We start from the raw sequence: 14,956 nt of genomic DNA, 5'->3' as shown, positions 1-14,956 counted from the left end.
TTATGATTTTGAAAAGCTTTTTCCAGGTTGTGTGGACTAACTTGTGTCTACTTACTTTGAAAAAGATAAAACCCTATAGTCCGAATGCGTGTGCCTCTTGTTCCACTTTGTTAAGACAAAACATCTGCCAAGCAATTTCTTGAGATGTCAAACAGCTTGATAAAATTGAGACTTCAGCCTCAACAGAGTGTGAGCACATGATCGGGATTTGCCCACTCAAATCTAATTCTCCTCAAGAATCAGCCTCTGCAATCTTAAATATCAGATTAATTTCATAATTTCTCTTCAAAATGCTTTCAATGAAATGATCCCCTCTGCCAAAACAGCATAGTGTTTGTGATCAGGCAGCCGAGTGTGAGGATGTGAGAGGTCTGGTGTCTCGCCCAGGAGAGAGTCTCCACGGGTCCACACCTCATCTCTTGTTTAATACTTCTTATTTACAGCGTCCTCAGCATGATATTCTCTTCCTGTCGTTTGCACTTGTTCCCTCTTCTCTCCTCGCCTTGACTGAGATAGAATATGAACCATATATTTTCTTAACAGGACATGGAAAAATACAACGGCCCCACTCTGACAGGGAGTCTCTTTTTATTCACTGAGCTCCCTCATTTGCCTTCTTTAACAACTTAATCGCATGTGTCGTCAGTGACAAAGTTCCTTATTGCAACGGACAAATGGACAGTGTGTGTGTGTGTGTGTGTGTGTGTGTGTGTGTGTGTGTGTGTGTGTGTGTGTGTGTGTGTGTGTGTGTGTGTGTGTGTGTGTGTGTGTGTGTGTGCAGGACTGGCAGTGTGCTTCATTTATCTTCTAAACAACAGACGTCTGTTTGGGGAAGGGTACAGTTTTTAGGGTCTGGATCTTTGCAGAGTTTCTGGCATCACTCACTGAGTGGCTCTGTTAAAGGGAGGAAGTTGGGTGACACTGTCTGACACACACAAACACACACAGACACACACTGCTTCGGATGAGGTGCCAGCAAATCTCAGTTTGCCCGTAGCTGTGATCCTCCCTCGACACAAACACACTTCATGTTGCCACGGCGCCCACTCTCCTCTCCACTTTTTTTCCTGCTCCTCTTTGATGTCTGATCATCTTTCTCTGCCCCTCCTCCATCTCATGCATCTTCATGAAGGTTTATTCTGATGTAACAATTATTTCTAATACATTTTAGCTGACAAATCAACGAGACAGTCAGTTGACTGTGATGCATCATGTGAGCAATATTACAGATGGGATCACAAAGTCATTTGATGTGTTTACTGAAATTAAACAGCAACACTGAATAATGTATTGTGGATAACTTTACTTTGAATATTAGTGCTATGGCAAGGATTGCTTCCTTGTCAGCAAAAAATCTAAGATGAAGGTATTTAGACCTGGTAAAAGGCCAAAGAAGCAGCTGTGGACCTGACCGCAGGCACCACAAGCCAGAACACTGAGATCATGTCCACTGTGTAATTAGGGAGATCTGAGGCTTTTAGAAAGATTGTCCTCACAACAAAAATGATCATTTGTTGTTCGTTCAAACCCCTAAAGTGATTACACGACATCACAATGGTATTGGTGAAGCAAAATCCTTTAACTGACACTTGTTGTTTTAAATCATGACACTGATTGTCTCTGAACATCAGCAAAGTAGTTTTTGTACCTAAACTTGACAAAAATGTACCCAAGTAGGGATTAGATTAGAAAACATTGAAATGAATCATTTTAGTAACATTTGTAACAGCTTTGGACGGCCCCAACAAATCACAATGGCTGCATTTCCAATGTTGTGTCCCATGCATCAGTCACTGTAAAAATAATGACATTAATTTCAATTAGGCCAGAGAGCCCGTAAAACCTAGTCAGATATGAGATGTTGTTATCGAAGTGAACACAATCTCACCACATCATGTACATTTTCATGGACTCAAAAAGCAGGCTATGAGAAAACAATTTATACAGAAAATCTGACATTTGTGGTAACAGTGAACACAAGTCACTGTAAATTGTAGTGACCGAAGGACCAGTCAGAGGACAAGCTGGTGAAATACTGGAGATCTGACACAAGTAAGTATGGAACATGTTTGCACTAGTCTGTTACAAGAGCTCCCCAAACTTCTTCCTCTTTTCGACGCTAGCATGCTCAAAATATGTCTGTCTGTCTATCTTATTGGCTTCACACTTGGCATGTGTATTGTTGGAAGCCTCTTTGATACAAGAGAGAAGAGTTTGTTGGAGCACAAAAGCATTACACATAGACAGCAGTACATGTAGTACGGTTGTGATACATCCACAGATGAATATACTGGATAAATAAGGCCTGAATGAGATTTTGAACTTGAGCATCATTAGAGGCTGAAGTGAAATGTGTAAAAGTGTAATTAACAAAATTCAGAGAGAAAATTCAGTCCAGTCACTGAAAATTACATTGTTCAAGAAAATAACTAAGCAAGAGAAGCTCAGTCAAAGAGTTTGATTCTGTTTAAATGGACTGTATTTTATTTGAGTGGTTTTCTAGTCTTATTGACCACTCAAAGTGCTTTACAGTATGAATCACATTCACCCATTCACATAGCGTTCACACATCAGTCATACAGCACAACTATCTTGCCAAAGGACACTTCAGAATGCAGACTGGAGGAGCCCAGGATTGAACCACCAACCTTTTGGTTAATGGACGATCCTCTCTGCCTCCTGAGTCGCAGCTGCCCCAGACATCATGTCTGTCTTTACTGTTACTTTACACTTTGAGTACATAAACAACTAAATACAAATAAAAGCATTTTCATTTATTCGAATACACCTTTATATATGTTTGCTTAATTTTTGGTACATGTATATTTTGGATTGATGTATATTTTGATTGGCTCCTGCCCAGGTTGGATGGATATTTTTTTTATTTTGGTACACCGCCTGTGTGAATGCAGTCACGTTCTGACTGGGGGGCTACACAGCCTCCATCGAAAGGATGCAAGAAACATCCTGAACACAGAAAATCAACATAATAATGAAGTTACTTGAGTATGAGTCCATGTTTTTAGGTAAATTCTGCATCGCATACCTTCAAACAAAGGTGGATGGAGCAATTGCTAATAAGCTGGCTTCCTCCATTTTTCCTGAGTCGCCATCCCCTCAAAGGTCATCACTGTAAAAACATGACCTGCCCAGTGCAAACAAAATATTGTCCTTTTGGCCAGTGACAATCCGCTGGAGCAGCTCAGTGATAGTTGCATCAGTGGGGTTGACAAGGATTTAGTTGGATTCAGCAAAAAGCCATATGTCATTGGTCTCATGTCCCTAAATTAAAATGCACAACTCCCCTGATGCATACTCATGTAGAGTCGGCCAGCTGATGGGAAGGATGCAGGGCTTGTATAGATGGGCTTCAAGATTTTCTACAGGTCAGTGGACACAGCCCTCAGAGAATATGACACACATTGCAACATCCACCTATGAGGCATACAGCAAAAGGCATGGAGATACACAAGTGTGACTCACGCTGGGGGATGAGTGCACACATGCGCACGCTCAGATTCAAAACCTCAGGCAAATAATTTCTGACGCTCTCTTTCATTTTTTGCTCTCACCCAGTTTGTAGAAATGGAATGAATGAATGAATGAATGAATGACCGTGAAGTGAGAGGCCACGGAAAAGTAGCTCTGGCACAGTGTCAATGGCAGACCATTAGCAAGCTAAAGTGGGGACCACAGCTTCGTCCGTATGCCGTGTTTGTCCAGTGAACTCTGGTATGGCGGCTTCCTGTTCCGCACAGTCTGCCAACACAAGCTGTGATCTCTGAGAGGGTCAGGATGGAGGGGGCATAAACACAAAAAATAAATGAGAGAAAGGTGAACTGTCTGCCATTTGGAGAAACATCATCTGTGACGAGAGATACACAGGGAGGACAAGAAAGAAAACACACTTAAACTTTATTTGTATAATTCTAATTTGGGCTCTTATCTTTCAGTATGAAACTGAAGTCCAATTAATAATAATCACCTTAAGTCATCAGTGTTGGTGATAAGAAAAGATTTCCTGACATAACCTTTTTATCAAACTAAAGTCCTGCACAGCAGCAACACTGCTCCCATTACTTTCAGCATTTCAGCAACATATGAGACATGTCAGATATGGTCTGACTTTAACTATGCAAGCACACCCAGAGAAGAGGGGCTGCATCAGTGAGTTCAAGTTTCAGAACAGAGCAGGAGTGCATCAACATTAGAAATAAATGCAACACAAATAATGTTCGGAAAAGAGGAGAGAGAAGAGAGAGAGACATAGGGGGAGGGAGAGGAGAGGGGGAGAGACCAGGAACAGCATCAGGTTTCAGCTCTGACTAGTTGTTCTTAAGAAGTATTCCCATGTATATATAATATACATAATTATACTAATCTAAAAGGATAGTTCACCATTGCAAAGTGTATTGTGTGACTTCACGAAGTACACACAGTAGTGAGTCAGGAGGCCAGGGACTTCTCAGCTAATCAACTTTACAGTGATTGTCTCACTGCCACCAACCGGACTTTGTTATCTATTTCAATCTGCAAATCAGCTGCATCTGCAGGATACACTGTCAAACAATACCACCATTGCCTTCATAGGATTGATATTTAACTTTTTTATCCTGAGTAATAAAGGAAAATTGCTGTATATTTCCAGTCTTCCTTCAGAGTTTGTGTCTCTACTAATGGTGCATGTCAAGTGAAGACTGACCCTTCAAAACAACAGTGAGATCTGTGCACTGCTATGATTGGATGAAGCAGCCTCTGCTAGCCAATCAGATGTGATTTCATCCCACCTTCACAGGCAGTCTACAAACAGAAACAAGAAAAAATACACTTTTAGAATTTTTTTTAATGGAAAATTGAGCTGATAAACATTTCACGGACCTGTGTTATCTGTGTATGTGTGTGTGATTGGTCATATGCTCCAAAACTGACCTTGGGCCTGGGGCTACATCACTGTCTGCTCCAGTAGTTCATATGGACTGAAAAACAGCTAAGCTTGTACACACAGACAACACACACACACATGTTCCCCTAAAGAGATGAATGGTGGTGATAGTGCTGCTTCACAGAAACCGCAGTGGCTTAAACAGAATTAGTTAAACAGCTGCTGTGTATATTCTGTAATGCAGCTAATCTAATTTTAGCTGCCATTATCCAGCCAAGTTCTTACAACAATAAGACACACACTGTATAATGGAGACACAACAGTGTAGTGGGAAATCCAATGCAAAATGCAAACCTCATGTATCTTGACCAAACAGTCTACGATCTGGACTAATTCTGAATTATACCACCTTTATTACAGATGTGAAATTATCATTTTCTCTGTTTTCAGATATAAAGTTTCACAACTTTAAAGCAGTATTTACAGGATTAGATGAACATGAAATGTATATCTAATAACTGTTAACTATTAACTGCTAGTTTGGCCACATGAAGTCCTGTGTCTGGCCACCTGATAAATGTCCTGTGGTCAATTTACTTTAAGCAAAATGTTGGTCTCCTCCATCGCTTTTATAGCTGCTTTAAGCTCCAGTGTGTTCACATGCTAGCAGCCAAGTCAGCTGTTTAATGTTGGGCAGGTAGTGTAGTGATAATCCTTCTGTCTGTCACTGCAAGCAACACCTTCCACTTAATACATAAGTGATTTTCATCAGTTATTGGTTTAGAAAAATATTGATCAGTCTTCTGAAAGTAGTCATTTGTTTATTCTACTGTATTTTATTTGAGGACTATTCGTACAAACTGAAGAACCAAGAAACCAGAGAATTAGCTGAGTCTGATCATATCTGTGTTGATTCCACATCCAGCTCACAGTCAGATTGTATCCACATGAACTTTAAACAGAGCCTGAAGAGAGACACTCTAACAACAGTCTTGTTGCCTTAAACAACACTGTCTCACTTGATGGGAAGTTGGGATCGACGAACTGCAAACTCTTCTTCTTTACTGAGTAGGAGACTTGGCTTAAGTCTTGTTTTAGGAGATAGAAGCAACCCAACGGTGGTCCTACCCCCAAAGGGGTAATCAATTCTGCCACACATCTCTCCGTGCAGAAGAAAAGTTCAGAGAAAATTTGGTCTGGACAGATAGTGAAGCAACCTTGAGCCTGTGATTCAGTAGGAGAAATCTAGCGTTCTGTTGCTTGACATCTTCATGACATGTTACACAAGGCGAGTGGTTACAAATATATTGTCACATTCTCATGTCGTCTTTATCACTGGGCTAAAGCTGCACTAAAATGACCTTTTGTTTTCTCCCATCCCATCTTTTCTTGGACTCGGGTCTCACTAGACAACAATCGCTCCCTTATTTGCTCTGTTATATGGTTTATATATCACGCCTGCCATCTCTCTGACTGACTTACTTGTCTTTTTCTTTATTTTGTTTATCCCACATTGTCCTTGGGGCCTCATCCAGCTCGCATCTTCATAGATGTTTTCTCTCATAAAGAAGACGTCACTAGAAGCAAAACTGACAGTAGCATTGACAGCAACAATAAAGCCCTCTGTCTTCCCTTCTGTTGCCGTCTACATGTCACCCTCTGCCCCTGTGTGAACAGAGGGCCTAGTGTATCCAGGGGCCGTGAGTGAATAACAACACCACTGGGGTCAACATCAACTGGCCTGTTGTATCACAGGTTATCACGGCTTGTGCAACAGGCCACTCATGTCATTAGGGCTGTTTTGTTTGGGCATTTATACCGTTTTAATTTATAATAACTAAGAATATAACACAAAAAAAACCACAGTTAGTCTAACTGGTAACACTTATGATGCGCTTTCTAGTTCTAAATGACAAAAAACAACAAAAATCACGGTTTTGATAACGTATCACCTTTTATATTATTTGTTTTAGTTTAACTGAAATTAGTGTTTAGGGACACTAAGGAGCCCATTAAAAAAACTGCCAGCCCACAAACATAATTATTATTTGAATATTTATGGAATTTATTTTAAAGTTTTTTTACTTCCATTTTTAAGAAATTGTCATGTACTTGATTTATTCGTGTAAATCAGATATAAAAAGGATGCAAATTAGCTTATAATGCTATGAAGATAATTTTATTGCTCTGGACGATTATCACAATGTTGATTGTTGTATCTTTTTTCCCAATAATCTTGAGGTAAACTGCAGGAACAAGGCTTTTATGTAATTAAAGAAAGTGTCAAGCAATTTATAATATCTTTTCTGAGTTTGTCACACCTCAGCACAATGTGTTATCAACCACCCAAGCAAAAAAAAAGCTTAAAGAAATCACCAAGTAAATAAATAACTACAACAACCACAGTAACTGTCCCCTTTCAGCATGAAGGACCTCCGGATATCTGAACTCCTCACCCTATATCTGAGGCTGAGCCCAGCCAACCATGGAGAGTCCTAATTTTGACCTCTTGTATTCACGACCTTGTTCTTTCGGTCACTAACCCAAGGTTGTGACGATAGGTGAGGGGTTGCACTGTAGACTCACCAGTAAATCAGAAGATTTGCCTTGTGCCTCAGCTACTTCTTTTCCACAAAATGGCCCAACAGTCCAGTACAATGTCCGCATAACTCCTGACACTGCACCAACCGCCTGTGTACATGTGACATGCATGAACTAAATGATGATGTCTGAGGGTCACCATGGAGCTGATGTTAAGATGTGTTAATGTGAGGCCCGACTAGGTCTCTGCTGACTATTTTTGAAATTAACTCTAGGAACATGGAAAAGAAGGGTTGGAGTGGAGGAAAAAGGTTCTTGTGTAAAGTGAGGGAAGAAAGAAACAGAGAAACAAAAGAGGAAGAGTCAGGAACTGACAAGAGAAAGAGGAGGGATATTTTTTTTCTGTGGAGGAGATAGCAATGACACACACATTTATCATCCTCAGACAGGCTCAGTCTAATGGACGTCTGTTTGTTGTGACGGAAAACATGAAATTACTGGCGCAAGACCAAAAGGGCACAGTGTAGAATTGGACTGAGAGACTACCTGCTGACAGGGAGCCAGAGCTTTCTATACTGCAGCTTACAAAAAGCTGCAAGAAACCACATCTTAATGAGGTGTCATTTTCACTTCCCTCCCTGCAAACTCTGAATGCTATTAGTGTCAATGTTAGTAGACTTACCAAGGGCATGTATTGGGCTTACCAGGCAGACCGTGTGTGTGCTACTCTTGATGATAACACCACCTGCTAACACCCTGCCACCTATTGCAGCAGCCATGTTGGTGCTTTAGTGGCCTCCATGCAATGTGTTAACCTCAGGCTGTCTCCCACGCTGTGGAGGAGACACATCTGGATGATAATTATAGAATAGCATATGAATATGGCTGTGTACAATCCGTCAGTCTTCAACGGTATTTTCAATTGTAATAAATCAGTGATTGAAATCACTAAAAGGGGACAAACATTCATTAACATCCACTGACATCTGTCATGTGAATGGATATAATCAGCATATACTTCTGCATCAAATAACAGGTCTTTATCAGCTCTGGCTTTGATCGGCAGTGATGAAAACATGACACCCAGGTGAACGTGTTAATTTGGCAAGACAGCAAGGTGAGAGAGCGCCTGTCTTTGGTACATTTGTATATGGCCTATATTTATATAGCGCTTTTCTAGTTTTGATGAACACTCAAAGTGCATTACAGAGCATTTTTCTTTGCCATTCACCCATTCACACACCCATTCCTACAGTGCATCTATGGACATCACTTTTTCCATGAGAACAGCAAACCCATCAGGGGCAATTTGGGGTTCAGTATCTTGCACAGGGACACTTGTGTGGGAAGACTGGGATCGAACTGCTGAGCTCCTGGTTAGAGGACGACCCGCTCACGCTTTAAGCCACAGCGTTTGTGAAGTCATACATGACACACCGGGGAAAAGAAAACAGATACTTTACTGGCATTGGGTTAGGAGTTGATCATCAAAACAAAGATTAACAGCAACTCAATGTTCTTTTAAGAAAGAAAAGAGTCCAGTGATGTAGACTAACTGGCTGACTCTGCACATGTATGTCTAGTTAACCATGTCCTTTTCCACTAAACAAAACAAACCATGACCATTAAATTAGTTGCACATGATTTATTTTTAAGTTTAATGGCATAACAATGCATTTGTGTTTTATACCTTTACATCGGTCAGATCTCGTCACATCACATTATGTTGGATTATTCTGATGTGTTGGGACTTTTCCCTCAGGTTTTGGCTCATGGCCGCACTCCTGACAGGAGATGCACCGACTCAGAGCTTACGTCACACAGCTCACACACAGCAAACACATACAAGTCCCAAGGTGGGTACTGCCTGTGTTAGTGTGCGAGCCGGCGTCTATAATAACCCATCACAGCTACAGCACTTGACTAACAACTGGGGAGAACGAAGCCAGCAATTATTCAAAGCGCCTAAACACCACTGAGCGTGGCAGTTAAATGTGAGCATGCTGGCCACCCTCCTGCCCAGACAAACAAATCCTGGGCTTCAGGGTGTCATCATACAGCTTCGCTCTGCCAGGCAGGGCTTGTCACAACATTTGGGTCCAGTGTTCCCTGCCGGCTGCAAAATGCTACAGTATATGAAGCATTGGCTGCCTAAGATAGTGTGGATAATTTTAAAAAAGCTTGATAGCTTGGCTATGAATGTACCACCCACCCACATATGAGAATCTTTCGAAGCGTATAGGATGAGAGTGAGGAAAAACATTTTATTTCCGTTCAAAAATGTGACCCTGGCAGCAGCAGTGGCACAGGAAGGAGCGTGCTGCTGATGCTCTTCCACACAAAGACATAATTTGACCATTTTCTGGTGCTGTAGCTGAAACCTGACTATGTCATATAGTGAATGCATCAGTTGTGACTTCTTCTGCTATACTATGTCTCTATGAGTTCTGCATGGAGAAAGATGTTCCAATCTCTAAATGTAGTATGTGAGATAAGGTTGAAGGCTCTGAAACCAAGTAAGTGGACATTTGATATTTGGCAATGTTGTTATATATTTAAATTATGCTTTCTCAAAGGACTACGAAGATACCACCTCAAGCACCATGCTAAGACCATATTAGTACGAGCCCATTTTTAGTCTATTCCAAGCATCCTCGTGTTTATAACGTGGTGCATTTTCCTGCCACTGTTTCACTGATCAATGGCTATCCTTGGTAAAGTGCAAAGAAGTGTTACAGTCTACTGTCAGGTGCAAAGAATCAGCAGGCTGAGAGCCAGCAAACATCCGTGTTAATAATGCACTATTAAAGAGGGGTTTTGCCTATTTTTAAGAGAAAGGAAGTTTGTTCAGAAGGTCGGTTTGGTGAGGAACACTGAATATAAACAAGAAAACAATCTTTAAAGCTAGGGTTGGTAGTCGTGATAAAGCTAGCAAGAGCAGGTTACACTAATCACGTATCCTTCACATTTAACATGTATCTGATAAATCCAACCCATCAGCTCTCTTGTCAATGCTACACCTCCAAAACACATGAATGTGCACATCTAACTGATAGAAGCCGACTTTTCTGTGACTCGCTCGCTGACTCCTGGCTATCATCTCTGCTTCAGTGCTGTATGTCTGTCCGCCTTTGTGAAGTTTCCAGTCGTGTGTGGTGCGAGCTAAGGCGTGGTGCACCCAGGCAGGCAGATCAGTTAGTGACTGACAGGTATGGCTGCCAATCATTTCATTCAGACCGAATGAAATTATTGATCTTATTAATTACAGTCATGCGAAGGAGCGATCATCCACAATTTTATTTACTGTTACCTATCAGGATGTGTGCTAGTGTGTTATTTTGGGTGTGTTGTGTGCATGTTAACAAGCAGCTGCTGTGGTTACTAATTTATCAGTGTGTACTGTACTGGGGCATCACAGTTTATTCAACTCTGTACGGACTGATGGCAAAATACTAACCAATGAACATTCAAATATTTTTCTGCTGTTAGTAAAGAGCTGAAGGCAACAACATCACAATGAAAACACACCGAACCTTATACAACTGACAATTTTGTACGTTGTTTTCTCAAAATTGCAAGAGGAGGACGACTTCATCTAGAAATTCTGCCATATCCAAATAACTACATTGGCTCACGTAGCCGCTCTATAATGTCTTTGACACTAAAGCAATGGCAGAGCCTACGTATCTAATGGAAGTGATCTTTGTGCTGTTTCGGTAACAGGCTCCAGCACTAGAACACTTTATGGACATGACGGGTTCTTTTTTACAAAAGATGCTTGCCTGTTGAAGAATTTAACCTCTCAATGTTTCATGTCAGTGGCCAGTTGATCGGCTGCTGAAACGTGAAACGCCTTCCAATTAGTGTGTTTGACCAAATGGTTGAACGTGTTTGTTCATCTGTGAGTGGTGTTTAGCGCCGGTGACAGGGCTATTGTTGAATATGCTTGGCTCTATCTTCACATTGCCATGGCTGAGTGGGCCCGGGGCTGTGTGATAAATCAGGGACTCTGTAATAAGCTGCTTATGTAAACATTACTATTGTGCCTCAGCTGCAGCATGCTAAGGCAAAACATGTTGCTAGTATGGACACTGAATTACTGTAACATTTTCAGAGGCAAAGAGGAAACTGTTCAAAATGGTACTATTATCATGACAGGCAGGTATACAGAGACTCTGCTGACTGTGCTAGCGTTACTTGTTATGACTGATTTGACAAAAAGAGGCAAAGCTATCAAAGATGGACAGAATGTGAAAAAGGACCGTACGAAAGAAACAATTAGTGACATTTTTGTATATTCCATCATCTTGTTTTGAATGAACGTAGGTTATTACATAAAGTCATCACACTTGTATTTATCAAGCTGCCTGTCCCAGTAACTAATGAAGCATCGCGTTATTTCATTCAGGACACAGAGTCGTGTGCTCAGCGTCATAAGGGCTACTCCACCACCCCAGCCTCCACCTTTTAGCACCAAGGCCAACATGGTCTCGGTAAAACGATATTCATCTTGAAAGAACGTATCTTGCCTGCTTACGCCCACCAGTTTTTTTTTTTTTCACATGTTCCCTGTTTAATCTTAGCATGTTGCGTGGCTAATCCAGGGAACATCCAAAGAATGGAGCCATCTGCGCCTGGAGTAACTGTATTCCCATTTGTGCAATAAATGGTTAAATCATGACAAAGTGTTCCTGACTGAACTATCTTAAATGCACTAATTTTATTATCTTGTCTTCATTTTACTTGATTTATCTCCTAATTTTTTACATTGTCAACATTGTGCGCTACCTTCATTTGCGCACAGCGTGTATTTGGTTATTAGATATGAATGGCGGCAGAAGGAATGTCCAAAAGAATTTCCTTCTTTTTGGACACAATGTGTCGGACAGAGGTATTTAAAAGCAGCTTTGCCATATTGTGTTATTTGCCATTTCTTTTTCCAGCTGTATTTGACCCCAGCAGATGATTTAGCTATCTAGCTAAAAAAAAGGTTAACTAAGTAGTTGAAAATAACCAGCTGACTTTAAAACAAACAAGAATCGTTAGAATAAGCACTTAAATGGGTTAATGCTAAATGCTACATGCTAAAATACTAAACCCAAAGCTACATGGCCCAGGAAAACATGTAAAGCACCTCACCAGCTGATGATCCATATACAAGACACAGAAACAAAGGAGCAGCATTGTTTTTGTATTACACACTAGAGCGATAACATTTGTAGTAGAAAGTCATTTTCCTAATATAGCCCTGTTTGGGTGTTGACTGTAGAAAAATACAATCTAGAGTACAAGTCATGTTTTGAGTCTGAGGTCAAACTGCTAAGATTAGCAACTCTTTAATTTAGTTGCATCTGGTGGTGAGGTTGCAGATAACAACTACATGAATGTCCTTCACCTTACCCTCACTTACAAGAGTGTAAAATCATTTTAAGCCAGTGTTTGTTTTGTCTGCTCTGGGCTTCTGTAGAAACATGATGGACTCCATGGAAGAGAATCACTCCAGATGTACGTATAAACGTCTCATTCCAAAATAATAAATTAAAAAATTGTATTCTGCCGACAGATGACCGTAAAGCCTTTACACACTGGACCTTTACCAAATGATTTGGTACTCATGGCTTTGGGCATGATAGCAGATAGCATACTAATTTAGACCGTCAACTAGTTAGCAAAGCATGCTAACATTGTCTGCAACACAAACGAACAACACTGTTCATTCAATCCATTCAATACCATTCAATCTTCATTCCAGTGTTTTGATTTTGTAAAGGCAAACCTTTTAACAAAAGTCCAACTTCACACTCACATATATTTGTGCTACCACTACAGCAGCCTAATCTCTGCATTATTCATCAACACATGACAGTGATATGGAAAAGGGAACCAGGTTTGTGTACGCACACACACACACACACACACACACACACACACACACACACACACACGCACACACACACGCACACACACACGCGCATCAGACCAGACATCCAATTACACCGGGAGGCCCTTATAGGTAAACAGTACTGTGTGTGCTTTGGATGGACTTGTGTGTATTTGAGTGGCCCTTCCTGCATTACTACTATTCCAGTGTCAGTTTACATGTGAGTACTAATACATGAGCCGGACCAGAGAGCAGAGAGGTGGGTGAGTGAGCGAGTGAGTGCGAGCGGGGGTTTCACATGTCCCCGTGTTCTTATTGAATTGGTGATCAGAAAACAGAAGCAACCGTTCTGGACATTTTGAACTTTTCATATCATGTCGTCTCATCTTTCCTCACATCAGTACCTGTTGTACTTACGGTACATTATGTAATGGCCGGTCTTGTCACAGTGGGGAAATACTATTACACGTCCTTTCTCAATTTCATTCTGCAGTTTACAGCAATATGATCATTTGAATCGTCATATACTCTCTATCACATAAAGATCACCATTAGTTGAACCTCAGAAGGGAGTAACAAATAATGTGGCCAATTAGCAGACCCCAGTGGAGCACAGGACGACTCCGAGAGATGGCCAGTGAGCTAATGAGGAATCCTGAGACAGAAATGATGAACAAATCTCTTCCACTGTACAGCAACACAGACTTCTCCCTCTCTCTTCCCCCCCTGACCCCTGACCCATGCTGTGAGGTTGATATGACTTAATGAAAAATGTGAATGGACGTGGCTGCAGCAGAGCTACTTACAGAGGAGCAGAGGTCATCCACACACACACACACACACACAGGAGGGCTGGATGAGGAGGAGATGCGGCCGGGGAGCAGACTCCTGCCTCTGTGCTACCTTGCCTTCCCAGGTGTCACTCACACACACACATTAATCCACAAGATGCAGGCAGCTCTATCACAGTGATGGAAAGACGGCTCAGCAGGGAGATGTGGGAAATGGACCAACCTGTCCACAAGTCCTTCTGACAGCTCACGCTTCCACGCTCCCTCCGTCCACCACGCCGAGCACTGCGAGCCACCTCACTGGCCAGATAACTGGAAAGACTAGATAGAGAGTCAGAGGCACTGTGGAGACAGCTCAGGAGAGGAGAGAGTGCTGCTCTGAAGGCTTTTATAATCAGCCTGCAGCTCCACCCCCACCAGTCTCCGACTTTGGCCCTCCCTCGTTGGTATGGCAACAGCCAATCACCACGCAGCATAACGCGAGCCTCCTCCTCTGCGTCCTCCTCCACCTCCTCCTCCTCAGTCAGCCTCTGGTGTTGACAGTCACACACCAGCATGAGCTATGGAGGCATGTGTGTACATTTGTGTATGTGAAAGAATTTATGTACTGTTTTTGTGTGTATGAGTCTAAAATCATTTGTTTGTGTGTGTGCATTTGTGCATCTTAAGCCCTTGTGACTCTGCATGTGCAGATGTAACCATGTGAGTGCATGCATGTGTGAAGCCTGCATGTGTGTTAATGTGGGTTTGTGCTTTTTTTCTTGCATGTGTAAGGGGCATGTGCCCTGTTCAAGTGCCACTGTTTTTTGTGGTGAAAACAATACTTTTCACTTGTATGTGCGTACTTGTGTGTGTGTGTGT

The 14,956-nt window shown here is 41.6% G+C and overlaps 1 protein-coding gene across 1 annotated transcript in view; it reads right to left on the bottom strand.

The window, feature by feature from the left end:
* Positions 1-14,463, bottom strand: part of cdk18 (cyclin dependent kinase 18) — a 43,172-nt gene extending 28,709 nt beyond the window's left edge. Inside the window, exon 1 of the mRNA XM_034586580.1 lies at positions 14,319-14,463. The gene's annotated coding sequence lies outside the window, so the exon portion shown is untranslated. The remainder of the gene's footprint in view (positions 1-14,318) is intronic.
* Between the last annotated feature and the right edge of the window lie 493 nt (positions 14,464-14,956).

Source organism: Hippoglossus hippoglossus, chromosome 5 (assembly GCF_009819705.1).
Source record: "Hippoglossus hippoglossus isolate fHipHip1 chromosome 5, fHipHip1.pri, whole genome shotgun sequence".
Lineage (NCBI taxonomy): Eukaryota > Metazoa > Chordata > Actinopteri > Pleuronectiformes > Pleuronectidae > Hippoglossus > Hippoglossus hippoglossus.
Note: the sequence above shows the minus strand (reverse complement) of the source record. Positions and strands in the feature narration are given on the sequence as shown.